The 21,667-nt window shown below is 36.9% G+C and overlaps 2 long non-coding RNA genes across 2 annotated transcripts in view; one reads left to right on the top strand and one right to left on the bottom strand.

Moving 5' to 3' along the window:
- LOC138064265 (uncharacterized) overlaps positions 1-21,667 on the top strand; it is a 45,377-nt gene that overhangs the window by 11,149 nt on the left and 12,561 nt on the right. The window contains exons 3-4 of the long non-coding RNA XR_011137538.1: positions 7,580-7,680; positions 11,103-11,175. This is a non-coding gene — a long non-coding RNA (uncharacterized lncRNA). The remainder of the gene's footprint in view (positions 1-7,579; positions 7,681-11,102; positions 11,176-21,667) is intronic.
- The window catches only part of LOC104146837 (uncharacterized), a 120,832-nt gene continuing 100,801 nt past the window's right edge, over positions 1,637-21,667 (bottom strand). Inside the window, exon 3 of the long non-coding RNA XR_694780.2 lies at positions 1,637-1,821. This is a non-coding gene — a long non-coding RNA (uncharacterized lncRNA). The remainder of the gene's footprint in view (positions 1,822-21,667) is intronic.

Below are 21,667 nucleotides of genomic sequence, written 5' to 3'. Positions count from 1 at the left end.
TCCCATCTTTAAACATTTGTTTTCATGCCAGCTGGGACTTCCAGTTACTAAAATATTTCACTGAAAAGGTTCTCTGTTCATACATTTTGTTTCATTCAAATACTAAAATGGTAATATTGTTGTGACATCTGGGTGCCATACAAACCGTTGAGCATTAAGTTTTACTTTCATTCAGTGTTGCAATATCACTACCAAAAGATATACATTTTAAAGGAAAGAATGAAACATTAAGTGACTTCACAAGTAATTTCTAATATCTCCCAAAATAACAAAAATATTAGATTATCATGATAAATCTACAGGAAAAATATCCCACTAAATGGTGCCAATTGGCTACAACTTAAATACTATTCGGTGTCTCTTATTTGATGATATAAAGGTGGATAAACAACATCATTCTCTCCAAAATTAAAATGATGACAAAGACATAATGATTGCAGTTCAGTTCTGAAAACCTACTTTTTAAAAATGCATGTTGCTGGATCCTGAATGTACTATCACAGAATCACAGAATCGTTTAGGTTGGAAGGGACCTCTGGAGATCAGTACTATGTCTCATTCTGACTTAAAAAAAACGTTCCTATTGGTGTTAACTTTGTTGCTCTCAGAGTGCTGACTGAGAACTGTAGACCATTGTGTGCAGCATCAAAATCCCCTTGGCCAGTTATTTTCTTGCAGAATTTTCCAGAGGTGGAATTAAGTTTGCACTGATGTCACTGGGAGGAATGCTAGAAAACAGCTGGGTCCCAGAGAGACCCAGGGTCTCCAAACTTTTTAAATTTATACAAATATACGAAATGGAAAATGACAGCTTTTACCATGGCTAAGTTAGCTAAAAGTTAGTTTTTTCTTGATATAGGAACCCTAAAGAGACATTAGAACATCCTTTGTCAGGAATAAAAAGAGATTTTCATTTTCAGTTGTTGAATCCACATTTCAAATGATTTATCCAAAAGGAAATACAGAAAGCAAAATCTGAGTTACTGTCCATTCAAATCCATATTCTAACCACTAAAATTAATTGCTTTCTTAAGCAATCTCTGTCCACACAGGAAACTTGTCATAACATGGTGATAATTTGCTTTGAATTAATTACAGGTTATATATGACTAGTGATAATACATAGCACTTACACAGTATACCATCAAACAGATTGGAAGCACCAAATCCATCTGAATAGTAACAGGCTCTGATACTCTCTTGCCAGTAGCAGGCTACGGCTCACTTGAAAGCAGGCAGAGAAAAGTGTGGAAAACTAAAGCAGTAAGGTATACTTACGTAATCCATCAGCTCCACAAACTCAGAGCTTCAAAGAGCTCCTGGTAGACATTAAAATTGCTTCTCTCTGAGAAAAATGTTGGAAGAGCTAACACTTTTTCTGAATGAATCCACCCTGCCACATAGGGAACTGATATAGCTAACTTGAATTTATTCATATAAAGCATCATATTTTAGGAAGATATAAAATTCTCAGTAGGGTGCAAAACATTTTATTTTTCAGATGGGGACTTAAAATGCTGCATAATGCAAAAATACATGCTATCACATACAATATGACATAATGGAGTTACACCATGTAGAATAATTTATATCTAATTTTAACCCCGCGTCTGATATTTTCTTCCCAAACAAGCTAAACCCCAAACTGATATGCTATGAATGCAGTAAAACTTTATACCTTGTATTTGAAACCCATATCTGATGATTGCACAAACTGTGTGGTGAGCTGGTCAGTATAGTGTATGCTCTTCTGTCTTAAGCAGAATGTCACCAATCATGCAGGAGCTCATTAATGTGCAGCTAGAGCCGTTGCACTGCAGCCTGGAAACAATGCAATGCAAAAATGAGTCTTCCGAAAGCCTGCGTAATCCAAAGAGCGCATTGACCAGGAGATGTTATTCAAATAAACAGTCAGTTCATTAGTTTGTTATTGCAGGTCCTAAATGTATAAAACTCTTGAAGAAAAACCAAGGCACAATTGTCACAATCTGTTTGGGTCTGCTGAATCCAATCAAATTGACTTGGAGTGTGCATGTTGGTGCTGTGAAACTGAGGAATGTAAGTGTAGGCACAGGGTCTGAGGAACCCTCTACCGCCTATTTTGAACCTGCTAATGTGCTCTGCTCACTTAATGGCATCTTATAAAACATCTGGTCTCAAATGCTCAAATATTGATTCAGTATATGGAAATCTGGTATTACACTCCTGCTGTTTCTAGGAACAGCTTATATAAACAGATCTGACATGATTGTGCCATATGGTTTTATTTCTGGAGTGCTTTGACTGCATATTTTGGGGGGAGAGGGTGACTAATTGGAATGATTTATGGGTCCCCCTCGCTTCCTTCAAGGTGGATGATGACTAAGTCGTAAAAGCCACAAATTTTGGTGTCCAGGTTCATCAGGGTTTTCAGTTAATGGTTAACTGAATGACAAATCTCTGCTGTGCATTCACGTGTGACTCCAGTGAGTGGGTGATAAGGCCTAAATCCTCCATAGAGTCCAAATGCGCAGGCTAAAAAGGAAGTATGTTTTACAGGCTCTATGTGCTTTTACCATGCCACATTTACCACACATTAGTAAAGACAAATACAGGAATATGAGAGGTTTTGAAGAGACAAATAGGTTGTGGTCTTTCTGCAAACATCAGTAACAGCTTGAATAGTGTAGCTGGGTAAAGAGCGAAGCTGCAGGCTCTGGGTAAGGTTTAAAGTCTAAGGAATTTGGTCCGCTTGAAGGTGCTGTTTGCCCTGACATTCCTTCCTCACTAGTCTAACTCTCCAAGGATCTATTGCAGGCCCTGCTATCTCAGGCTGTCTCACAGGAACCGCAATTTTTCTATCAGGAAAATTTTCTGGCTACTCAAACACACCAAAACCAGTGTTTTATGACCTGGCTAGAGCCGGCAGTATATACAGCATCTGCACAGCCCTGTGGATTCTCCTCTCTGATATGATATAAAGCATGGCCAATTCAATAGGAAGTGATAAAAGCATATATAACTGTTAGACTGGTTTCATCCATCCTTATTCTATAAATTTTTATCATAAACTTCTGAATTCTGAAAAACTGCTTTGTTCAACTGCTTTTTATCTACTTCCTTTTCCCTTACAGATTTTTAGCCACACAGGGCTCTGTGGGTGCAATTCATCCACATGCCACAACCTTCTCACATTATTATTAGACAGATGCACAGCTGTACCACCCCCTCCTTATTCACGTTATACCCTGATTGTCTCTTAAATATTTATACTGCCTCTGTGCTTTTGATTTGTTGCACTGGACCCAAGTTAAGAACATATAAAATGTCTACTGTTCATCATTTGTTTGTGGATAAATTTTTTTTCAATATTTCACATTTTAGAGGTGACTGTTAGAATTAATATGTAGATGTCACTTCTGCCAGCAGGACACTCAGATACATTTCCAAAATTTAAAATATTTGACAAGATTTTTTTTTTTCAGATACATTCTACTCCTTTCACTACAAGGTTTCCGCAAATTCCCTCCCGTCTTTGTGCTTCTGTGTGAGTTTATGAAAGACTTTCTGCCTTAGAAACTTATGACCTTCCTTCCACCACAGTCTGCAATTTTCTGATGTCACCACCACCACAGAGGCATTTCTGTTGCTTCTATATTCCAATTTTTCTTCTGCAGAACGCAGTGCCTGTAACTACAGCTCAGACTGTGGTTCTTCGAGCAACACAGAATTCTATGGAGAATTTGCATCTCAGAAATGAGATTTTTTAAAGGATGTAGAGGATGAACAGAGTTGAGTAAAAGTGATCATGTGCACATAAGGGAGAGGCATGAAGATGCATCATATAAAGTTCCTGGCTATCTAATTATATTCAATGTAAGGAACCTGGGCTCCTCAATTTCTGTTATTGCAGACAAAATTAACTGCAAATGAAATATTTTGTATATTTTTAAAAAACTGCACTCAGACTGTACATTTTAGAGTTAGATACAGAAAAAAAGTCTAGGCCAGGGTATGAAAAGCAGGTTAGCCTAATGAAACCTTTACATCCCACCTTAGGATATTTTAGAAATTCTTCAACCCCTCATCTTGATTTGGTTTAAATTTATGTACAAACCCAGACGGAGGCCAACTTTTTATATTTAAATGTGACCCAGGAGTATATCAATGTCTCCAGGCAAATTGATTTCAAAAGATCTTAAGTGGTTAGTCAATATCCATTGGTGATTAATCATGGTACCATCAATTCTAAATGTAAAATTTCCCATCATATGGGCTTGAATGTGAATCCTAGTCAAGGCTTACTGCTATTCAGAGGTTTAAGACTGATAATACTCACTACTACAGAACTATCATTTTAATCTTTTTTTCTGCAATTCTTTTCATGGAGGCTTTAACAAAACACCTCCTTTGGCTCTGGAGAATTCCAGGCTTTCCATTGATTTAGTTTCTTCCAGAGTAGCTCACACAAGATCAGCAAATTTCACACACACATAAATTCACTTTTTTGGAACAAAAAATAGTAGACGATTTTCTTATTCAAGGGGCACTGCACAGTCATAAACTTATAGATAAAAGAGTATAATGGACAAAATCCTTTTCTTACATTAACTGAAAGAACTCTTAGACTGTGTGTGCTTTGCAAAAGAAAACAAACAAGCTTGTCAATTCCTGTGTCTCTTTTGAGAGAAAGAAGAGGAGACATTTACGTGTGACAGGCATAGACATGAGGGAGAACATACACTGTTTTCTCTGTGCCTGATACTGGAAATTGTATCCCACTGAGTGTCTGGGAGATAAGCCCCAGTACTTGCCTCTTCAATACTATTGATACTCATGTTGTTTTGCGGATATGATAAACAGCTTATAACTACCATGAAAAATGTGAGTTCTGTGACAATTATCAAGATGAGATACATTTCTGGTGAAGGATGTCTGGTTAATTTAGGTGTCTCTGATATATTGTCAGACCCAGGTCCAAACCATCACACAAGGTCACTCACTCGAGCCCAAGTTTCTATAACATCTGCAATATATAAACACAAGGCCATTTTCAGGCTTAGGATGATTAAGGGCATACCAGAGTATGCTTTTGAGCCTACTTCACTCCCAAAGGTGGACCTATACTCCCTAGCATTGTAGCTTTGATACCGTGTTACTCACGTATGTGACTCAATTACAGTCTTGTTACCCAGTTGCTGCTGAGGAAATGCAGCTTAGATAACATAAATTCAACAAGTCAATGAACAGACATAAGGTCTTCCTCAGAAGACATATACTATATCACTATCACCATGTCATAGGGATATACAGACAGCCTACGCTCTAATTTACTGTGTCCAGGTTGCTCAATCTTCTGCTGTGGGTAGGGTCTGCCACTGGACTTGGGCACCTGGCAGGCCTGAGAGCAGACCTTACCAGCAAAGTCAGAGCTAAAGCAGGACCTGTGTACCTCAGCCTTTCTATGTCTTTATCACTAGGTCCTCACTGCTTTCTGCAGTCCTCACTGGCAACAGAAAGCACGTTCTTCAGGGAGACTGGTATCAAAAGAGCATTGATAAATCAATGATGTTAACTGGTGGGCCACTGAAGAGAGCAACTTGACCAATCAAGAGAGACATAATTAACTTAATATTGTTTGAACAATGCAATTCTTTAAACTAACAAACACACTTGTACTCAATATTCTTCCACAACCAATGCTAAAAGCAGGACGTATGGATTTTATGGTCACACAAACTGCTCCAGGTCACACAAACTGCTTTCCCATCTGTTCTTTAGTGATCAGGCATGGACAGCACCACAGTGAAAATGTTTCATTTCAGAGTGATGTGCCAAGACTGTAGTAATGATGATTATTTTTCAGTGTACTTTTTCTACATTACAAATACTCTCATTCCTGTCCATAACGATGGAGCATCAGGCAGGCCATGGAAAGCTCAGCTAATTTTAATCATTTTCTTTTAGTAGTAAAGAAAAGATTCTTGTTTGTGGGCAAAGAAACGTAAACCAGATAGAGGACCAGAGTTTGCTTGTACCTACTTCCTAACAGTCTCAGCAATCCCATTGCAACAGCTTCAGTTAAAGCTGCAATCTAAACTGATAGCAGATGATAGGAAAGTCCATACGTAGTGTACGGATTTCCTGGGCCCAACATGGATGAGACTGAATAGAGTGAGAGCACTGGGAGGCTGCTGTTCTAGTCCCTGCTCGGCCTCCAGCTTCCTCGTACAGACAACAGAATCTGCATTCCTGTGGTCCAGTTTCTCAAACCTTTTACATGCAAAGCTTTACAGACTTGTTTGTGATGTGCTGTGTAAATGCTAGGTGTTTACTCATGACACGTCTGAGAACCTCATCTGTCAACAATAAGGATTATGACAAAAAAATCATATATCTGCATCCCCACTGGGGAAAAAAAAACAACTGCAAAATATTCAAGGCTTCAGATTTTGTGTTTCTCATCTAGTTATTGGTATATTTGTTTCATGTCTTCACTCATTTAATATAATAAAAATCATATCTGACTGGAAAATAGTAGCTAAGTTTTACCTGAATATGGAAAACTCACCCTGTTAGCCTGTGATATGTTAAGCCTTCCAAACTGCCTTCCTTCATTACAGGCTACATTCAACATATAATTACTGTACCAGCAATATCTAATTTATTATACTGTGTACCAGAATGTGCTGCTTTCAATAAGTTCTGCTTCTCATCTAGACTTTTGAGGACTGTTATCCCCAAACCTGCTCTGGAAATCAAGGGATTTAAAGAACCCCAGAGATTCCAGATTCTCACAGCAATTGATAAAAAGAGCTTGAAGTAAAATTGGAGGCATATAGTGCAACAAATGAAAGACATACAGTAGTGCAACAAAGTAATGTTTTTAAAATGGAGAATGTAAGATAAATATGAGAAAAGATTTCTGCAGATGAGGTGTTTTATGATGAGAATAAATCTCCCAAAGAAAGCAAGGAATCATCACCTGTGGTTCTTTTGCTCCTTGAATGAACAAAATTTTCATTAGGTTATTGCATGGTATTATTAGAGATATCTTTACAAGGTGCTTTCTATTCTCTGTCTGCTATGTCTATTCATCAGAGAACATATGTTTCTCATTGATTGTGGTAGGAATTACGCAAATTGCTTGAAGTCAAAATTTCCACCGTCGTGTAACCTAGTTTTCCAACATTACACTGAACAGTCAAAAATGTATGCAGCCCTCAAGTAACCACACATATAAAATGTGTGATATTTATAATTACTATGAGAAAATTGTTTTCTATTGATTACTTCAGGAAAGAGAAATGACAATTGCATCACAGTGAACCCTGTAGTAATGTGATGAGAAAGGCCCATCATCTTTAAAAATTTTGTTATTAATAAGCTATTCTCAATGTTATCTTGTAGAAGCTAATTAAAACAGAAGTCATATTAAATTTCTGACAATTTTTATTAAGGATTACATTAGTATTTCTTAATGTTATTACCTTTCTATCCTCTTCACAGACAAGTAATGGAACAACTGAATGTATTTGCTGCCCAGTATCTGCTAGTTTGCTGATGCACTGTTTAACAATTTTTACTATTTTTTCCACAGTGATAAAGTTGAATTAAGTACTTTGCTATTATCTGGAAGAAAAACCCATGTATAGGAAAGATGTGCAGAAGAAGATGTGCAATCGGAAAAACAGTTTCACTGTAAGTCTATCAGTTTTTGCCAGTCTTCCCCAGAAACAGGAAGAAGTCAATGGAAATAGATGAAACTCTGAAAGTAAAATTATATAAGAAATTATGTCGATATGAATATCTCTGTTGCTGTATGTTTTAGATGCTTTTGAACTGAGTAGCATTTCTGCATACCATGGGAATGTAACAGTGAGTAGACTGTTTTGCTTGTGTTAACAAGGACTATGATATTTTCTGTGTAAAAAGAATAAGAGTTTTCAAAAAATAAATAGTATTCTATCATTTATGCTGTATTACGACCCAAGAGATGTGTAATATTTAGATGTGACACTTCCTGGGTACTAACAGAAGACTCACCTCTGTAAAGCTGTCACAGAGGTGTCCGTATCACTCCCAGGAGAAACAGGGCACTGCTGAAGTGTCACTCGAAGCTGGCACAGCCCTCAGCTGCTGTGACAGTCCCTTGGGGACAGCTTCCTCCTCAAACTTATGCTGAAGAACTCAGTGGCATAAAGACAACTCAGGATCACAAGGTGACAAAGAAGGCTTCAAATCAGTTTTGGATGTACACACACAGTATATAGTAAGTAAACGCCACAAAAACTGTATGCTCTGCAGCGCAAGTGTAGCTCAAGACCTAAATGTGCAATCTGTGGAAAAAGAATGAGGAGTACACAGTTTTATCAGATCTGGCAGAAATTGCCACTAATGTGAAGTACATTTGTGTGACTGAACTTTAGCCAGTGGTGATCTCTCTGTGTACCTGAAGACGTAAATCTACAACTAAAACTTGTTCAGCATTCAAAGTGGTTGGATATAATCCTACACTCATGAGAAGGTCATTAGTGTGGCGGTGAAGAGAGCTGGAGATTAAGAGCATACTAAACAGACAAGTACTTGCTGATGTAGCAAACAAGAGCATGCTTGGCTCTTGTTTGTCATCGTCTATCCCTAATGCTTTCAAGTAATGTCAAATGGTCAGCCTCAGACAGGACTACCAGTTGCAGGCTGCTCTCTAGATAGGCTGGCACAGCAAACAGGGTTAGACCTGATGCCTAAGCCTGGGCTTCCCTGAAACTAATGTGACATGCTGTAGCTGAGGGCAGATTTTCTGAAGGAGAGGTGCTGAAAGTATGCCGAAAAGATCCTGGAGTACGCTGCGCTGGCAAAGAGAAGAAACCCCTACAGGGTCAGACGGGTGAGCTTCCCAGCCCTGTATTCTCACGGTGGCAGTAGCGGAGCACAAGAGTACTTGAGACCCCCAGGTACTTCGGGAAAGCACCTCCTGAGACCCGTTCTTCTCATAATTCCCCAGTATCCTGACATGCTAGTATATCACTGCTTAGCCCTTTTGCTGTCCTTTTGTTCTATTGCCTATTAAGTTGTCTAAACTCTTTCTGAACCTGCTAGTACTGTCTATCTCCACAACCTCTTGTGGCAAAAAGTTCCAGAAATTCACAGTCTACTGTATAAATAAGTACTTTCTTTTATCTGCTTTAAATTGGTTTACTACTAGTTTCATAAACTGCCCCTTAGTTCTAGCATCATAGGATTTGATGAATAACCATTTTTCTTTTACCCTATCTGCAGCCTTCATGACTTTGTAATTCTCAATATTTGTATACATACTCAGCAAGTACAAAACAGTTAGAATCTCTAACTCTTGCTACTGAAATGTCTTAAGATATATTTATAAATAACATACTGTGTTAAATTACTATACAGATACACATTTGTGAAAGAAATGTGATAGGAGGATATTTGTAGATAGATGCATTTTACCACTAGTAAATGAGACAGTCTACAAGCAGAAGACAGTATGGATGACTGAAGAAAATCCTGAATGTTAAATGCAAATGGTAGAATATTTTTATTGAAATTATATATAAAAATATTGGGGGTTTTTTAATGTTTTTTGAAGAAATCATTTTAAAGAAATCATTTAAAAATTGCAAGATTATAAACGAGTTGTTTTATAATTTTGGGGTTTAAGCAATGAATTTAAAAAATCATTTTCATCTATTTTTAAAAATGGAAATTAAAAAATTTCCATTACAGTGTATAAAAGGGAAGAAAAGAATATGTAAGACCAATACATACCTTAATTATTTTTCTGTTTGCACAATGGATAACATAATGGATATATGCAAGGCTTGACATTGTGGTACCACATGAAAAACATCAACATTTCAAAGGATCCTAATTAGCAGTGACATATTTAAATATAGTGATTAAGGAGTCTTGGTAAATCCTGAGATGCTCACAAACTAATCTCTTTCTATACAGAGGTTTACATTTTGTGAAGAAGTTAGAATAGGCCATATAGCTGACCATGCTACACAGACTTTTGGTTATGTCAGTCTGACAAAGGCTTTTGATACCCTCTTCCCTGTCATCTGAATATAAGGTAGCTATGAAGGGAAAGAAAGGGAGGAACACCGACAAAGACTTAAAATCAGGTGTTTACTCTTATGAAGAAGCTGTATCTTTGATTATAGGCTTGGTGTTTTCCTCTGTGTGCAGGGTCAGATCCTTTCTTATAAATGCTTACCTCATCATAGTGACCCATTCTTCATTTGTGTTTGGAAACTTGAACTGAGAAGTAAAGTAAAGCAGATTGAAAGGGTCAGTTCTATACCTGATGTAACTTCTTGGCAGTAAACCAAGGATAAATTTGGCCCATGTGTACAAACAGAAGTAACTAAAAATGTACAAGTGTTGCAGAGCCAGATAAAGCAGCAAGTCAAGGGAGAACAGAAGGCATCAGCTTAAGAGGTAATCAATATGTGTGGGAGGCTGGAAAGGATAAGCAACACCAATGTCAACAGAAAGTCAGGGTGGGGAAAAAAGCTTCGCAGAGGAAAGCAGCAAAATAAAAACATTCTGCTACTCCCTGCATCCATCAGTGAAGTTCTTCTTTCACTAACTATTTATTTGTTTAGGGTTAAATCATGCACTTGGCTGCATGCAAAAAGGCTGGCAATCAGGAAGATTTTGGATATTTTTTAGGCTAGAATGAGTCTTAAATATCTTGCTTTGATGGAAAAAAATTGGTTTGCAGTTATGTTTATGCCCCACAACCCATTGGCTGCTAACAAGGCATTGTTAGAAGGTGTGTATGGTAGGGGCACTGCAGCTGAAAGGGTCATGTGTTGGCCCCAAAAGTTGTCAGCAACTAGAAAATCAAGACTGTAATTGGTCCTGTTCAACTACCAGTAGCCTCATGGTACATGAAAGTGGTCTGTATTGACAGAATTTCATAAGTAAGCTCTTTCATGAATTCATAGACATCTGGTCAGATCCCAACCGTGATGCACATATGACCATGCGAGCCCAGACATGCACACAGACAAAACATTCGCTGGTCAGGTGAAGATTTGGATTGAATATGCCATGCTTAATTCAAGTTAATAAAGTCACACTTATTTCCATAGGTTGAGAGTGTGGTCTACCATGTGTTTTTGGAAGTAAAAAGGCCAGCTTATAAAGAAGGAGTCACTATGTAAAGTGAGTATCTGGATTTGCTATTGCCCTACTGGGCAGTATTATTCTGTGAGGCCATTTATAAACGTGAAATGAGGAAAATATGGATATAAACAAATTGTTGGCCATGAGTGTTTGCACTCCCCTAACTTAGAGGCTGCTATGCCTGTGGGTAACACAATTTAGAGTAAATACAAAATTGCGCTTTGTTATTTTTTTTAGTAGAAATATGAACCTAAATACCTCCAGATCTCTCCTCTTCCCCCAGGCACTTCCGATACACCCATGAAACCAATGTTAGGCAATCATTCCATCACTAATGGAATTTCATTTTGATAATATAAATGTATAATTTAAACTGCTGCATCTTTTAAATATACCTTGTCTTTTAGCTGTTATCTGACCACTGTGTTTTCTAGTGTTAAACTAAAATGTTTTAGATCCTACTTGTACTGTTTTCAAAAGTGTGCTAAGCAAAAAAAAAAAAAAGTGTACAAGCTTTATATTTGAGATACCTTTCAACAAGCTTCAGTAGAGATAGCTCTTAGTGTTTTGATAACGTTACCATATCCTGTTTAGTAAGAGCTATGTCTACACTATAGGATGGATTATGCTTCCAGATTCAGTCCAGACTTTTGATCCTCTGATTCTTCCAGCGAGAAGGTGAATTTAAATGTATTACACCCCCTATTTCCCTCTTTGCGGTTTTTCTTCCAGTTAAAGCAGGCTGTGGTACACACACAAGTTTCATTTGAGTATGCAGTTAGAATATGGCCAGCGTGCATACACCTGAACTGAGATCTGGGAGGTTTTCTCAGTTCCCACAGCTCAGGCGTATCTAAGCTTAGTTCAAAGTTTGCCAAAGGGGTGATGGTCTGCTATGCCTGCTTTATACTACAGTTTTCAAGCTGCTTAAATTTGAGTGAAGCCAGTCTAGAATGTATTGGGGTGCTGAGAGGAGGGGAATTTTGTTCTTTTTTCCAAGGTTTTTTTGGCTGAAATGACTCACCAAACTTGGCATAATTTCAAACTCTTTTCACAGGCATGAATTTTCATTTTTCAGCTACTAATAAAAAGTTTCAGGTAAACAACTCCTCCAGCTCCATTCAGAAGTATATATAACACATAACATAAACACTAAAAACAGCATTTAGCACAAAGCCAGTAAGAAAAGCCAGAGAAATGTGTGTGTTTTAAAGGAGCATTCTTGGAAAATTATCATCTGGCACATTTTAGCTGTTAGCTCAAACAGCAAGAATGATGCTGCAGAGAATATTTAATGAGAGGAAAAACAGGAAGGACAACCCACTGCCAATTATAAAATTCCCCTGAAGTAGCTGCTATACGATGTTTGCTGAAGTACTGTCTTTATCTCCGTTAAAAGAAAGGTGAAGATAAACGACGTGGTTGCCATAGATTTTTTGAACTTGCTCCTCTCCTTGCATTTTGTACCTTCGTTTCATCTACTTCAGGCTGCTACATGGACAGCTCTGGCAAAGCTAGGGAATATTTGCTACAAAAAAATACTTTGGAGCAATAGGACTGTTTTAGCATTGTTGTTTATGCTCCACAGCAGAGATGGGGCAGGATTTTCTCTGTTCTTCACTCTTCTTATTGCATGGTTATAAACAATCACATGTAGCCCAACCTCTGTGATACTCTTAGCAGCAGTGAGCTATTTCTTTAAATGTGTCTACCTGTTAAGTACATGTTAAACTAATTGGAAAGCATATGAAAGGAGGAGGAGAAAGAAAAAAGAAAAAGAAAATAAAAAGAAACCACAAAAGGCCTCTTGCCAAAATCCTTCCAAGGAGTTGGCTTCTCTTAGGATTTAGATACCATTTATTTCAGCACTGCTACTATTCCTTCTTCCCCCCTCCTCGCCCTTTCTCTCCCTCCCTGGTGTTACTTGGTAGCATCCATCAAAACAACACCTCCAAAAGAACAGCATAGTGTCAGCACTGGCTGCTAACGTGAGAAAATCAGTCATAATATTGAATGATATCAAGGCCCCCTGCTTTTCTTATCTGTCACTAAACAAACTGCACAGGACACATTGACATTTTGGCATTCACTGTAGAAATGCATTAATGGCACACGTATTTTGGCCTGAAAAATCAGAAGGTTTAAAAGAACCATTTGTTATAAGTGTCCTCATGTGCCCAGAAATATCTGTGTTAGAATAAGTTAGTGTCAAGGACTTCAACAGCTGGATGCTAAACTGCTTCTTCTGTCTATGATATCGGTGCACATCTTTCACAGGGAGAAAACAGAAAACGGTCCTATATGAAGCAACCTTAAAACTACATTTAACATCATCAAGTGAAAATGTGGAAGTGACATTAGAGCTTTTCTCTCAGTCAATAAGCATGGATTGAATCCTGCTCATCTGCAGTCCTCTTTACGCATGAAAAAGGGATGAGAAATATGATATATCGTGATTAATTGCTGCATATGCATTTATAAACACTCAGCCCTCTTTTGTCTTTTATATTGCCTATATGGGTCCTAAACCAATTAATTACAGTGTTATACAAAGAGTAGAAAGGGTAAATGGATCCTGAATTAGGCAGTCTTTTGGTTAGCCATCAGATTGGTCCTGAGTAGCTTCAGCGTTAGGCACTGAAGGTTCTTTGCAGGCTGACGCAGGAGTTTATAGAGACTCATGGCCTGGGAAGAAAGCAGTTTTAATGACTCATCATTATCTTAAATGCTGGCATAAAAATAGGTGCTTGGGTCCAGCACACCATTCTAAGCAGTCAAATTTGAGGGTCTTTGAAAAAAATAATGCTTTACAATATACCAGACGGTGCTACTTATTATTATTTTGTTTATTTTGTCAACATCATTAAAGTGTAAAGCTAATCATGTATATGTTCAAATGGCATAAGCAGTTGTGAACATGTTTATTCATATCTCTTTATCTATACTTAGAGTCCACATCTGTGTCCATTCTTTACAATCGACTATTAATTCAGAATAATACAAAACATTTCCATGATTCTGTCCACCAAAGCTAATTTAAAGAAAAGTAGTCTGAGATATCTGCAATAAAATGAAAATGCTGCCATTAAGATAACAAATAGTCTAGAGGTTTTCTGTATGTTTTCAATGGACTCCTGGACTCCATTTAGTGGAATTCTATTCAGCTGATTCTTTGAACTGCAAAAGGAGCCCCTAGATTATTTCTAGCAATTCTGCTGAAGGTCTAGAAGAAAAATCAGTTCATGCATCCATGCATAGCTTTTCTATAGGGTTCTGCCATGCCGCTAGGAATCTTTGAGGGAGTCCATAAATCTCAAAATGGTTGGAAAACTCTAGCCTATATAGGTGGGATTTTCAAAATATTCAGCACTAACTTAATTGTCTGCCTAATAAAGACAATCTCATTGTGATTTTTGTCATTTACTTTAGCAGGAACAGAGCCAAGCCTGAGTGTTTTAGAAATGATATTCTAATATACACAACAGTCATTTTTCTAGCAGTGTTTTAACTTTTTTCCCTGAGAAGTCGCTAATTTAATTCAAAAGTTTGGATAGAATCTTGTAGATTTGTTCTGAAGACACAAATCTGTTAAAAGAAATCTGACTCAATGAGATAGATTTGTTATATCAGCTAGGAGTATGTTACCACGTGACTGGGACAGCTGGCAAACTAGGGCTTGAAAATCTGTGTCCTGGCAGAAGAGATACTATATCTACTACGGGTCATGGTAATTTAGAGTATCTTACTCCATGCTGTGCAAGCACCTGAGATTCATCTGAGACTGCAAATGTATAATAATGCAGCAGCATCTATAAATCAGAAAAAAGGAAAGAAAGCAAAGCTTTCTCTTTTTTTATTAATAAATTTCACTAACATCATTTTTAGAAAAATTAGCAGTTAAATTTAAATTATTGATTTTACAGAGCCATTGGCATAAAATCATGTAGAGGAATTGTATTACTGCAAAAAAACCTCTTCCTTTGAAACCATTGCATTTAAGGTGTTGTGTGAACCCAGGAACAGTCTTTGGGGGGGGGTTGGGGGAGATCATTTAATAGAAAAGGTATGTTTACTAAATGGAATTATAATTGCTCCATAAAGTAGAAATAAGATACTTGGTATCCAATTTATATCTTTTCCTTTTTTATTTTTCATAATTATATTTCTGATTCATTTAAAAATCCTTTTGAAATGTTGAGTATTGGAAAGGTAGCACAGATGCTGATTCTGTTTTCAATGGCCTAAAAAAGAAAAGTGCAAGCTTTAATCTGATGTCTAGGCTGCATTAAAAAAATTGGATTGAAAAGGATTAGATTAGATTAGACCTTCTGGATTTAAAAATGTTAAAACTCCATTTATGCTTTAACATAATCTCCTTCCACTCTCTGGAGCCATCAAGCTGAGCACTGTCCCTTGCAAGTATTTTTTATTATTATTATTAAATTTGGTTCTTTTTCATTTTAACATCCTAGTTTCATATTTGTAATAGCAAGAAATCCTCTGAGACAGATCTAAAAGTTCTTTCTGACCTGGTGAATGGAAGGGCAGGCATTTAAACCTCTGGCTTTTACAATGATTTTATGTATTTGTGCACAGTCACAAATGTAAATATTAATAGCTAGTTTTTAAAAGCCAAATAAGAGTAAGTGCTTTTAAGGACTTTAGAGGCTTGTGAGAGAGTTGTGATGTTTTACAGTACAACAAATTATTTACAATGCATTATTATGAAGAAATGTTCAGTTTAAAAAGCAATCATGCACTTTACTAAACCTGAAGTACCTATTACCTGCAGCATCTGTAAATAAAAAAGGAATTATAATATTTGCAAGCTGCTGCCTGCTACTTCAGAATGCAGATTGGATTTTATTTCTCACAAAAATAAAAACAAAATATTATCTGAGGGTTATAGGACAGCATCTTTCAGGAGGAAAATGGAGGAAAAAGAATATCCTTGGTGGCATTAATACAACATACAGAGACGATGTTGATGCTCTGGCTCAGAACGTTCCACAGCAGGATCAGACTATCAGTTTTTCCAGCATCATTCGGACTGTATTAAGAATGGCCAGGGGAGACCAAAAATATCTAAAATATTAGATGATACTATCTGATATGAGAGAAAGACTTTATCAAACCATTAACTCAATTTCTGATCAGCCATGGTGGACCAGCCATTTCCATGCAGTCCTGGAGTTGTGATAAGTCATGTGATAGGTAGCACCATCACAAGCCCCTTATTTTTCTGCCATTAGACATTGGCTCTGGATGGCATCCGGAAGAGCTATTATCATGACTTGGTCTGGCCTAGCAATGCTATTAACTGGGCGCTACTATCAGAAAGGTAATGTTTGCTCAGCCAGGCTCGAGACTCATTGATTAATTTGGCCAGGGTACCTGGTAGAACCCAGAAAGGAACTATAAGTTTGTTCTAATTAATGAACACCCTGGGAAACCTATTCCAGGATATTAAAGGTGACCTGTCCAACCTCGTGCCAGTCCCTCTGTGACACCCTCAGAAAAAGAACAAAAAACCTGATCCATTCCTGTTCTCAGTGCAGCCAGCATTAGCGCTTATTTCAGTAACTGCCAAGATGTTTAGCATATCAAATGTTTATCAGATTTATCATATCAAATGTTTATCATATTATTAGATGTTTATCATCATCAAAAGAGAGTAAGGGTCACTGGCCAAAAAGTTTGGCTATATACATTATCAATTTTCTATGGTCTTTGTGAGGCTCAAGAGTGTCAACAGGGTGTAACTAGCAGAACACCATTTTCTCTTAGCACCGAGACAGAAAACAAAAAATTTGATCTCTGATGTTTTTCAAATCTTATTCTGTTGTTTCTATATACTTTCTTGACAGCTACATTTGAGTATGTATAAGTTTTATTTTCACAGTACACATTCATGTCCGCTATCTCGGCCAGATTGGGTCGTTACATACTGCCCACTCTCAGCTTCTGCAGCCAAGAAAGGACACAGTTCGTTACAGGATTTAGTACTGGCATCCTGTACAACTGAACAGACCCCCAAGATATAAGCACAACTACAGCAGGCCCACGAGAAGGTGTAATCTTGGATATAAAGCCCAGCTAGCAACTAAGAGTAGTTTCCATAAAGAGTCATAGTTACTACTATACATAGTAATATGTATACAGAGTTACAAAGATTTGTGACTAGCCATAGAAAAATGCGTCACTGTTCATTTAAAGGTAAGAGAGAAAAATTCTATAAATCAAAGAAACCTATGGAGTATCATTAACTTATGTGATTCATTTTATTTAGCACTGACAACTGGATATTGGGAAAATCTGTGAAGCACTCGTCCTAGGAAATGTATTTCTAGTCATCTATTATTAAATCAGGGCAGCAGTGGACATTTGCTACCAAAAAAAAAAAAAACTCAGAGCAGTCTAGGACCCCATTTGTGGGGGGAGGAGGAGGCTGGAGTGATTTAAATCTGTGAGCTTTAGGCTTTGTCTTTTTTTTTTTCCTGCAAGTCTCTATGAAAAATAGAATGATGCCTTTTTAAATAGCTTATTAGTTTTAAACCTTAAGACCCTGATTGACAAGATACTAATGAATTTGCTTAATTCTGAGCTAAAGAGTGAGTGGCAAGTAATACAGCTCAAAAATATATTGAAAGAATTTGACTAAGGCACTGAATTTTCTCTGCAGTCAAGATTATGACAGAAGTGAACTTTCCAAAAGGGAGGAACCAAAGAACCTGGCTAACAGGTTACTCCTAACAGCAGAATCTGTTAAGCACTGGAGACATATGGACTTCTGTAACTCAGAGCAAGCTCCTTGCAGAAAGAAGGGAAATGTGGCTTTTGAATGAAGTGTTAACAGAGGGACTGCTATGAAGAAAGTTGAGAAGATTGTGCCATTTTAGGAAAGAGTACTGAGCTTTGCTCAGATGTAGACATCCACACATTTAGCCAGACGAATTATTCTAGCTTTGAGTTTATACGAATTGCTTTATGTCTACTTTGATTTCTTTATTTCAGAATTGAAAATATTCAGTTTAAACTGACCTCACTAAAAAAGATATTATCAGCAGGATGATATTCCATTAGACTATTCTAACTATTTTTGCAGTTCAGTTCAATTCTCAATTGAGACAAAAGCCAAAATATTGAAACTTCAGTTGGAATACGAAGATTAGGGGGAAAAAAACAAAAATCAAAAACCAAGAACAAAAAAGTAGATTGCAAATCACTATATATTGATGTTCCTGATATAATCATGTTTAAACCTTTATGTGGCTTCAATGGGGAATATTGTTTTCTCCTTATGACTGAATAGGACTTTCAGATGCTTTTGACAGGCCACGTTTAACTTTCACTTTGGCATTATCCAATAACAATATGAAAATAATTAGGATTTATCTTTTCCAAGCCTGTTGTTGATGTCAGGCCCAAGTTCCAAAGCGGACAGGCTGAGTACAAGCAAAATGCTGCCAGTGGAGGATAAATAATGTTTTTGAGGCCTCTTGAAATAGTAGGTCTCATATGGTCATGATTCATGACAAAGTTCCATGCCAGATTTTTCCCATCATTGTTCCAACATAAATGTTTCATTTGTTTGTCTGTCAACTTCAAATACTTCCCCTTGACCTAGCTTGTCTATCTTTAACTGAACTGTCACAGAATTTCTTAATTATTGAATTTGTTAAGTGCTCCTATTTTTGTCTTTATTCTGGTCAAATTTCACCTCCTATGATGGAGCAGTGTCTCTTTGAATGGCAGAAGTACCACAACGGATCCTAATTCTCTCAAAATTCTAGGTAACAAGACCCTTGGCATCAGCTAACACTAAAATATTTGTCACATGATATAGTAAGAAATACTAGCTAGGGTAAAATTCACCAGCCAAATATTAAGTCCATTACATTTCAGCAATTTAATTGCCATTAGAAAATTTTCTCAAGGTTTTAAATTGGATATATGCAGCATGGAAGATGTGATGGATTTTTTAATTGTGTCTACATTATTAAACAATTTTAAAAGTCATTTAGACACTTGCACTCCATGGGATTTAACTAGTGAAAAATATTTTCTAAATAATATAATAATCTTATTTTTACTCTCATTCTGTATTATCTGTTTAATTTTACAGTCTTCACTATCATGTATTCAAAATATACTGATTGATATTATCTATACACTAACTAAGCAATAGGATACCAGTAGAATAAATAACTTAAAAAGGCTATAATTCAATTTTTTAGTGGAATTTTCTTTTTTTTTAAATATTATAGCTATTGCTAACTTGTAATTAAATCCTAAACTGACGTGATTATTTAATCTGATAGCTTTACATCTATTAAATACAAAGGTAATATATAATGTATAATATCAGTATGAAGCACTGCTTCTCTGATTTGCAGCTCAACATACATTTTCAAAAAAAATCTTGGAGAAATTCTGGAGAAATCTTATTTACGTGATTTCTGCAGCCCAGGTCAATTAATGTACATCAGAATCACTTTTTTAATATTACTCTACATGGTTTATAGAATCAGCACACTTATTTGTATGTAATCTTGTATATATTCACACTATGTTAACAGCTGTTCTTTTGACTCGTTCTCACAGTCAGAGTAGCTGGCTGAGGACTGTAAAGCTCAGCAGCTTAAAAGGCTCAATAGGTCTTTCAGATAAGCAAAAGCTCTGAAGAGACAGAAAGGAAAACTTACAGGAAGAAGTATTAAGCAATGTCAGTATTTGAGGAAGGCCTGTGGAAAATCTAAAAAGCCGACGTGTGCAGCTTTTCCTCAGGGCTCTCTGTCGCCGCTAATGAAATCTGAACTTTGGTTACTAAAGAGTGGAAGGAATCTTTCACTCCTTCTTGTGAGTGGGTCAATCAAGTGCAGAAGTTAGCACCTAATCTGAGATGTTTTCATTTTCCGACAGTGGACAGTTTAGACTGAAAAGGCAGGGTGAGCAGATCTAACATCATCTCACTGCTGCAATGGACAAGTCCCACTCCTTCCCCTGCACTCCCACCAGTTATCCTGAGTTAAGGTAATGCATTCAGTGAGCTCCCAGAAGCATCCAAGATGAGGAAGCGAGAATTGACTGCAGCTAGGAGCAGTGGCTGAGGGCTACAAGAGAGCAAGACTTCTGCCTTTGAGCTGTGGAGAGCCATAGGATTAGCTGAGCCACCCGTGAAAATGCAACTTTAGTCTTGCCAGTCTGCTCCGTTAAAATATTTGACTAAAACAAAACAAGTTTCAGGGAGAAAACTGATATGCAAATAGACTCCATAAGTATTCACAAGCTGCACACTCTACTGCGGAAGCAGTCCCCCTAGAAAGTGCAGGTACGCAGGCATGCCGTATGCAGAATACAGCATTGTGAGGGTCAATGGTAGATCAACGGGAGGTCCAGTGGATAATGGGGAGGAGAGGGAAAGAAAAATATTTCTACAATTTTACTTTACAAAAGCAGATAAAGCAATTTATTCCTACAACTTTTTCAACAGTGTGGTCCAATTTGAATGTTGCTAATCTTTTGCTTTTTTCATATTTAATCTTCAGTGAGGTTTCCAGGTAAGAGAATTACAAGAATTTATTCCCCACACAGGTGGATGGAGAATTTAGAAACTGGAGCACTAGATCCTTCAGCAAGCACTCAGCCTCTCCAAAGTATGCCAAAGATGTTAAAGGGGTTCCCATTTCAGCTCTCTGGCCCATATGGACAGCTATTATCACAGGAATGAAAGGAGGAAGTAGTATCTTCCAGTTACTGCTGATAATCAGGAAGGTTCTCTGTAACACAGTTGTTAAAATTTTGAGGAGAATACTTGAACCCCCAGATTTATCAAAATCAATTTTGGCATATTCTAACATCTTTAGTATTTGTATTTTTAATTTAATAGTAATTCAGTATTTGCATTTAGCAATAATGATTATTTTTTCCACAAAACCCTCACCCCCATTATTTCAAGTTGAAGACAATTCAGAAATCTGGAATTTTTTTCCCATTAAAGTATGGCAATGATATAAGGTGTGAATCTAAGCAGTTTTCATTAAATCTTTGCAAAGAGCAACCCACAATAACGTCACACAATCATTCTTATTTAAGTTAACTTAGTAAGGAAGAAGACCAAATGGAGAGGCACTCAAAAGACATACACAGTCTTTCTCAGTGTTTTATTTTTGTGCTTATTTAAAAGCTAATTCAAGTTACATTAATGCAAATTCATCTTGCAGACAAGTCTGTCACTGTTTACTTCCAAACAAATTATTTTTGCCTGCAGGTTTTAAACATCTCTTTATCATTAGATGACTTTTTTGGCTTTTCTGTCTTTTATGTACATGTGTCTATATTTATATATATACATACATATAAATAGTTTGGTAAATGTACCATACTAAATATATCTGTGATTAGTTGGTATATAATATTCACTGAAACAGATTCCAAGCTTAGAACCTAACTATGTTAAATTAACATATAATAAATCAAAAATACATGAATCACTTTTTAAAAATAATATAAAGGAGAACAGCGAAAAATA

Source organism: Struthio camelus, chromosome W (assembly GCF_040807025.1).
Source record: "Struthio camelus isolate bStrCam1 chromosome W, bStrCam1.hap1, whole genome shotgun sequence".
In the NCBI taxonomy this organism is placed as follows: Eukaryota; Metazoa; Chordata; class Aves; order Struthioniformes; family Struthionidae; genus Struthio; species Struthio camelus.
Note: the sequence above shows the minus strand (reverse complement) of the source record. Positions and strands in the feature narration are given on the sequence as shown.